The 8,125-nt window shown below is 49.4% G+C and overlaps 1 non-coding gene across 1 annotated transcript; it reads right to left on the reverse strand.

The window, feature by feature from the left end:
* Nucleotides 1-835: 835 nt before the first annotated feature.
* Nucleotides 836-910, reverse strand: TRNAS-GGA (transfer RNA serine (anticodon GGA)). Its single transcript has one exon. It is a non-coding gene; the product is annotated as a tRNA-Ser (tRNA).
* Between the last annotated feature and the right edge of the window lie 7,215 nt (nucleotides 911-8,125).

The raw sequence follows: 8,125 nt of genomic DNA on the forward strand, positions 1-8,125 counted from the left end.
TCATGTTTATTTTGTTGCGTTACAAGGATTTTCCTTTCAAAGGGGTTAAGCCAAGAAGAAAGTGAGCTAGAAGAAAATGAAGAGATTGAAGCCTTGTCTAGATTAAAGCAACACCCACCAGTGACTCAATGATAATTAAATTGTTGAAAGTAAAGTTACATGTTAAAGCCATGAAACTAAATGCTGTAATTTCCGTACTAGTTTGACTATACTGTATCCGGGATCGCATCGCCTTATTTAAGTTCAATGCAAAGATGATGTTGGGTAAACTAAAATTAAGGTATAAATGGACACGGCCACTCGCACTATTGCGATAAATGCCACAGTAAGAGCCATTAGAATGTTTCGTATATTAGGGCACGCTAATCTCAGAGCAAATAAACAATACAGTAGCGGCAAATGAGCGGCGTTTATGGAGGAAAGGCCGGGGGCCTCCCCTTCCATTGGAACAGACTCCTTTTTGATTGTTCTCCGTAAGTAGATCGATCAATCCACTAAAGATACAATCACTTCGCCTTCACAAAACCACTAATAAAATTTCCATACTTTCAAAACACTTTATGGCAGAACTGTTGCATTATACCTGGGCTATTTTGGCCTGCTTACTGACGTAAGGGCAGCGCTGGTACCGTGCTGTACGCTTGTCGAGGCGCGGCGATGAACATCGTCAAACGAAAATTATTGTTGTTTAGTGTAGTAGTTCTGCGGAAACTCGCAAGGTGGAGAGAAGTAATTAATAAAGGGAAAATCAGACATCCACCCGTTCGTAGCAATTGCTACAAAGGAAACCCATACGGGTTCCTCGAAAGAAAAGCCTCAGAGCTGAAGAAAAATTCGTCCTGGTCCGGGACTCGAACCCGGGACCACCGCCTTTCCGGGGCAGCCGCTCTACCATCTGAGCTAACCAGGCGGCTAGCAGATGGCAGGGCGAAGTCGAATTTGTCGACAACACACGAAGCAAAGGCAAGTGTTTGACGTAGTAGTTCTGCGGAAACCCGCAAGGTGGAGAGAAGTAATTAATAAAGGAAAAATCAGACATCCATCCGTTCGTAGCAATTGCTACGACAAATGTCGACAAATTCGACTTCGCCCTGCCATCTGCTAGCCGCCTGGTTAGCTCAGATGGTAGAGCGGCTGCCCCGGAAAGGCGGTGGTCCCGGCTTCGAATCCCGGACCAGGACGAATTTTTCTTCAACTCTGAGGCTTTCCTTTCGAGGAACCCGTATGGGTTTCCTTTGTAGCAATTGCTACGAACGGGTGGATGTCTGATTTGCCCTTCATTAATTGCTGTTTAGTGTTCACATTCGTGAAAAAAACACTAGCACCGGCGAGAAAAAAAGCAACGACCGACGCGAGTGCAATGCTACAGAGCGAGCAGACGCCGCACCCCGGCGGCAGCTGCGCCACTGCTTGCCGGCATCGCATCTCCCGGCAAGCTTTCGAGCGGACGGTTTTTCACACCGCCCAATTCCAGCCACCCCGTAACGGGGACGGGAATGCCCTCGTCACGGCCAAACGTGTGACTCACCCACTGGGACCACTTTCGGTCATGACGTCACTCACCTCGCGCCTCGCCCCCCTCCCCCCCTCCCCCCCCATTACGGTGTACGTAGTGATGCGCACGTCACTTGACGAGAAGCCACCGCACGGGCCCACCCAAACTGCGCCAATCATCTACGGCCCTCGAGGCTGGGGAACGAACCAAGCGCCTAGTAATAGGAGAGCCCGGCAGTCAAGCTCGAACGCAAGCGCTTGCATAAAAGCGTGCAGCACAGTTAGGGACAATAAGGGTGAAGCGGCGTCGATTCTCACGACAATGAGAGCAGCGCAATCAAGCAAAAGTGTCTCAGCGGGATTCAGTGATTTATGGTTGGTGAGAATTGGGAAACGTGGATAGAGTTAAGATTTAATAATAATAATAATAATAATAATAATAATAATGCTGTGATAAGTGAACCTGACGTCCAACGCCCTTCTTGTTAAGTAATCGGAATTTACGTAAAAGAAAAAAAATTTCGTTCTACTGCTGGGACTTTTTAAGTGGAACACAATTAGAAGCGTGCCACCGCCCGCGCGGGAACGCATACACGGCGTCTGGTCGTTTATAGACAAGACGACCGCTGCACGAATAATATGGGAGCCGGCAAACGAGCGAGCCCACGGGTATGCATTACAACCCGGCGACCTTGAACCTCGGACGTAAAACACGCGCTGGGCGATGGCGTGTGGTTGCGTAGATCCGAAGAAGGTCCCGCGAACCGCGCGCGATGTTCTCCTCTCGCCGAGTTCTCCGCGAGCAAGCGTGTACACGCATGGCCCACGTTTTAACGCCCGGCCGCGTGACAGCACCGATGACGGGTGGGCGCGGTCGGCTAACGATGAGAGTGGGCGCTGTCTCTCAAGCACTTCTGCACGCTCTTTTCTGTTTGTTTTTCGAATCTCTTGGTCGAGCGAGGCAGCGGTATACGAAAGCTGCACGTGTAGTGCAGCGAGAATTAGTTTAGCGGTTCCGCTTCCGTTAGCTCTCCAGAACTCGGCACTGCATATGATTTTAATGCGCTAGCATTCACGCAGATCAAGACTCGCCTCTGGGCTCCATGCGGCGCTGTGGCCTCGCTCCCTAAGAGGAGAGAGTGGACTGATACCGGAGGCAGTGCATTAACAAAATCTGGGTGGCCTAGAATGGATGATCTAGGATATACCGGTCGCCATTCTAATGCAGAAGACGCGTCCTAGCAAGGATTTCATCCAATGGTATTGCATGAAATCGGTGGCATTAGAAAGATCAAAACGCGGTGTTCAGCTCTATACGGAGCTATGTCCTGCCTGAATGAGGGTCGGTCCAGAATGGACCGACCCTCATTCCAATTCAGAATATGTGTCCTAAAAAGGGTTTCACGCGATGGTATCGAAAAGATCAAAACCCGGCCTTCGGTGTTGTTCGGAGGTGAGTATAGGGACCGATCCCAGAGGCGGAGAGAGAGGAAGGAGACAGAGCGGGCAGGGATGATAACCAGAAAAGCATCTGTTTGGCTACATTAGGCTAGTGGAAGGGAAATGAGGCCAGAAAGCTGAGAAAGAGAGAGGAAATAAAGAAGCGTCGACTGCCTAAACTGCGGGCCGACTGTACCACGTCGTGACAGCCGCTTGCACACTCAAACCTTGCACTCAAAAGCTTCAGTGGGTCAATTCTGATACCTGTGGCCGGTAAGGGCTCTCACAACGGCAGCATCACAGGTATCAAAGTTCGGGATTCGGCGATGCTCCGAGTTGTGCGTCCTCGGTGGAGCAACTGGCGGAGCAACTAGTGGAGCGAGAGCAACGGATAGGGGGAGACAGGAGCAACGGGGTGGTGCGGCCTAGACCAACACCCTCTAGAGAACGACAACTTGTCTAGGAGGTGTTGCCTAGACAGGCACGTGACAGAACGGGCAGCCGTGGCTGGTAGGGGGGTGTGCTGCGGGCACACTGGATTGCTTCGAGATCGCACGAGCGGCCGAGGCGCGCTCAAGATCTCGGAGGCCAGGGTCTGGGACTGGCATCGCGTGCGCTAACCACAAGGCGCACGCGCCGTCCGCTTAGGCGCTGGTTAAAGGCTGTTACTGTGAAGGTTCGACAATTACGAGCCCTGCGGTAATTGCCAAGGTTTCTTTAATAGCGTACGCTACTCTTCTGTAACCAACTTACCCGGAGTAAAATTTTGGTGCAGTTGGCCTTTGATACGTGTGACGATTGAATTCCTTTAACATCCCCATTTCATTAAAGCAACGACTTGCTGGTAGCGCGGTTTGTAGGCAGCGTTTACAAATATCATAATCAATAAGCGAGTCTATCACTCGGTAGTATTACACCGCCCTTTCACGACCCGCCGCGGTGATACAGTGGCTGTGACATTCTGCTGCTAAGGAGGAGGTCGCAAGCTGGATTCCCACTGTGGGAACTGCATCTGGTTCGGGGGGGGGGGGATGCAAACGCGCTTTTGTATGCTTAGATTTAGATGCACATTGAAAAACCGGGGGTCGCCAAAATGATTCCGGAGCCCCTGCGGTCTTATTTCGGGACGACGTTTAAACCCCCCGAATCAATCAATAGATCAACGTTTACACGGGCTCAGACGGTGCTAATTTCCTCGTTCGCGAGCAAGGAAACAAGCCTGGCTCCGTGCGCGTCTTCTCTTTTGTTCCCACGTTCCCGGCGCTGCTGGAGAGATACACACACAACTGCACGCTATAGACGTCGCCGAGCCCCACAGGAGCACCGCACACCTCTCTGCGTCGCGCGGCAGTGATTAGACACCAGCCTCGGGATTAAAGCCGACGCCTATCGTATGCCCGTCTATCGAGCGCCTATATCAAGCGATCGACGGTCTCGCCCGTAAGCGCTTCTCGCTGTATCCTCTACACCTACAGGCGAAGCGACAAGAATAAACAAAGGGTGAGCCAGGTTCTTTTTCCGCGCGAAGAAGTATACCGCATTTTCTTTCGAATACGGTGCTGGTGTCTTTCTTTTTCTTTCCTAATTTTTTTCTTATTTATGTGCCTATTAAACGAAAGCTGACGTGAAAGAGTAAATGTATGTTATATTAAACGGTGAAAAACTCAATTTATTGTCCGTTTAGCGGCATAGGGTTGATTACACTAGCCCACTGAACGAAGACCCATAGTTCCGGGGCCTTCGCAAATTGCGCCCTCAAATTGCTGTACCGGTGCGTCATTGAAGCGTCGTGGATTGCAAAGCAATCGCATGAGTTTTCCCCAGAAAAGCGTTTCCACGAGAAAGTGTTCTTAAAAATTCTTGAGGTCGAGTCCCTGGTTAACTTATAATGACATAAAGCCTTTCTTTATTAATGAAAGATAAAATAGAATGGAAGAGAGGGCACAAATTTGATAATTTTAATCCGATCGCGTTAGAGATAAAGTCCGCGCCTTCGAAAAAACAAGGTAGTGATTGTTGAATGTCAGTCAGACACGGTGTGGACATTTGTTAAGGCGAATTATGTTTCAGTTCTGTTTAATAATGGCTACAGAAAAAGGGAGGAATTACCGCCCCTTCCAGTGCGGGCAGATGGTCGAACAGCGAAGCTGATCGTATAGAGGCTGTGTTGGTTACACCGAGTGATCTCTGATCCAAACATGCTCTCTTTCTGTCTCTTCGTTCCATCGCTCCTTGGGATGGAATGTGCGGAAGCACTAATCCAAAGTTCCGTATATTGCGCGCAATGCCCACCACTGGAGATGTGGGCGCTGGAATCGTATTGACGATTGACGGCTTTGTGTTTCTTTATGAGGTTACACGCACGTTCGGCTGCGACGGAGAGAACCACGTCAGTGACGGTATTCCCGCTGCCATCCGCCGTTGTCGGTTGCGTTCGATGTCTCGAGTTCGCTCGTGGCGTGGTTGTCAGCACCCGACCGGCACTGCCCCTTGAAACTCTTCAAAGTTAAATGGCATCAAAATTAGATCTGTCCGTCACGCAAGACACTGAGTGGCTCATGCGCCCTCAAGCAATGGCTCACACCCCTGTAAACGCGGCATCCACGTCACGACGACAAGAGAAGTGAAATTCTACGCTGGAATGACGACCGGCAACGGAGCCAGCTGTGGAAGGAGACGACGCTGGAGCGTTTGCTGATGATGATGATAGCTTTAGCGAAGTCCGGCAACGACGCCATGGGGTCCGCATAAACGGCTTCGCTGTAAAGCATCACGGACATTGAGAAGCGGACCAATAGAACCGACTGCTTACCAAGTGCGACCCGATTTCAGTTCAGTCTGCATAGACACTGCTGCGGCTCAATTCGCTGCGGCTTATAGTCACGTCATGCTGGTCCGTACAATTTGGTACTTCGTGTGAATCCAGCTTTAAGGGACGCATTCGTTGCTTTCTTCACAGTGAGGCGACATTATAATGCGTTAGCATTAGGAGTGTCGAAGTGGAAAAAAGTGTGAGTGATGTGTGGGAAGCAGGCCACGTGGTAGAGGGGATAGAAGCGCTTAGAAGAGCGTTATATATATATATATATATATATATATATATATATATATATGGGAGAAAGAAATGTGAAAAGAAAACGCATTTCTTTCTCCTTTACCGTTGATTTACCACTGATGTTTGCTATGGCGGCGGATCAAAACTTCGCTTACAATGAATCATTTCAACCGTCCATGCGATCTGTGTGTTTTTGTTTTGTTTTGTTCCTCTCTGTTAATACCTGCAACCAATAATTAACCGGTGCGTGTATTTTTGAGCCGGTAATTTGTCTTTTTCACGAAAGAAAAAAACACGCGACGTGGCCAACTGTACACTAAACCGAAATTTAATTGGTCTGTAACTACGAAGGCTCGCTAGAAAGCGGACACAGGATCATCCTAACACCTTGAGTTTCATTCAACAGAGCCTGCAGCCCCTTCAAATAACTTGCATTTGACACATTTATTGACAGTCCATTATAATTCGTTGTTGAAGGGCGACAGAGAGAGAGAGAGAGAGACATTCTTTAACGTGCGTCGGAGTGGTTTGTGTGACTCACACAGGTGCTACATGAAAAGTCACACTCACAAACATAGTACGCAAGCCCAAGACATGAACAAGTATACCAAGCACAAGCGCACATGGTAACAGTCAACTAGTACAGCGCATACCCGTTACAAAAGTCATTATTGGAACTCTGTTGCATTTCCATTGACTTCACGCTGCTTCTAATGTAATTTCTATTGAAATACTATTGAGTGTCATACATGATATTCTGCAAGGGAATGGTTCAGGCCACTGTTCTCGGAGGATGACTATAGCACCTTCGTTGCGCGCAAGCCATACTAGCGCTGCTCCAAGGAGTTGGTACTAGTACATACATGGTGCAACTCTAAAATGCTGTTATGTAAATTTAAGCACATTTTACATAGCAGCGCTGGACGTCGCTAATGCGTACAGACGCATAAAACACGAGCTCAGTCGTGAGTTCAGTCATCACACACACTGCACGCATTGCACAGGGTGAACGTGTCAGTTACAGTTTGTGCAAAAAGTTGTTGGTATAAGCAACGTTTGTGTGAATGCGGCGTAAAGAGGCGCAGTCACCTCTTGTAAGGCCGCTCGGCATGGGGTGTAGCATTTGGGGTCGATATTATAAATGGGACCGCTTTGATGCTCCGCATTCACACCGCGTTGAACGTTGAGGGTGCCAGGTAACGGCACTCGCAAGGGGTTTATCTATCCCCTTTTTAGATAGCAGTATCAAATTAACATTAAATTTTGCCGTTCTAGGAGCCAGAACCACCGTCTGATTATGAGGCACACCGTTGGGGGACGGCGCTCAGGACGAATTTTCGACCACCTGGGTTCTTTAACATGCAGCCAATGCACCGGCCGGGAGACAAATCTTAAAAACAGGCGCGGCATAACGCCACCATTCAGCCGGCGTTACGTTCGAGGACATACGGTAATCGCGCGCGGCGCAGCTCTCCAGCGCAATCGCCGATCAGGGCGCGCGGACAAGCGGGCGTATTATTGTAATGCGCGCCGCGAGCTTCGTGGGAGAAGCGCCAATACGCCGCACGGATTAGGCCGACGCGCAGGATCCACTGCGCTTGGATATGCACGTATATGTGAAAGACCCGAAGGCTGTGCGGCACGAGATGACGGATCGGTCTGCGATGCGCGCGACGCTTGTAAATACGGGGAGTGAACGATTAGCGTCGGCGGCGGTCGCCTTTTGTGCCGACGAGATTGGTCGCGACAGTGTGTCTATGCTACACTGTCATTCGTACTTGTTTTTCTTTTCGCGCACCGTTTTGCGTCTACACGTTTGCGGCGCGCAGGTGGTTGCAGGCGATGCGTTTAATGCCAACGGTTTATGTCTTCCATTACAGTGTGGTACGATAATCCTAAGAAGCCTACAGACAATCGAACCAGGAAAGCATGAACTGTGTTAATATGTATTATAAGATAAGATGGTTTCATTTACGATATCTGTATATTATTAGTACAGAAAACGTGGAAGTGGAAGAACTAAGGCTGTGTTGCGATACTCGCAGTATACGGCTAAGTAGACGGCTAAGCGGACAGCGGCTATCTTAAGTCTCGTTCCAATTCCCATGAAGACGCCAAAGTATCGAAGTCGAAAAC

Source organism: Dermacentor variabilis, chromosome 9 (genome assembly GCF_050947875.1).
Source record: "Dermacentor variabilis isolate Ectoservices chromosome 9, ASM5094787v1, whole genome shotgun sequence".
In the NCBI taxonomy this organism is placed as follows: Eukaryota; Metazoa; Arthropoda; class Arachnida; order Ixodida; family Ixodidae; genus Dermacentor; species Dermacentor variabilis.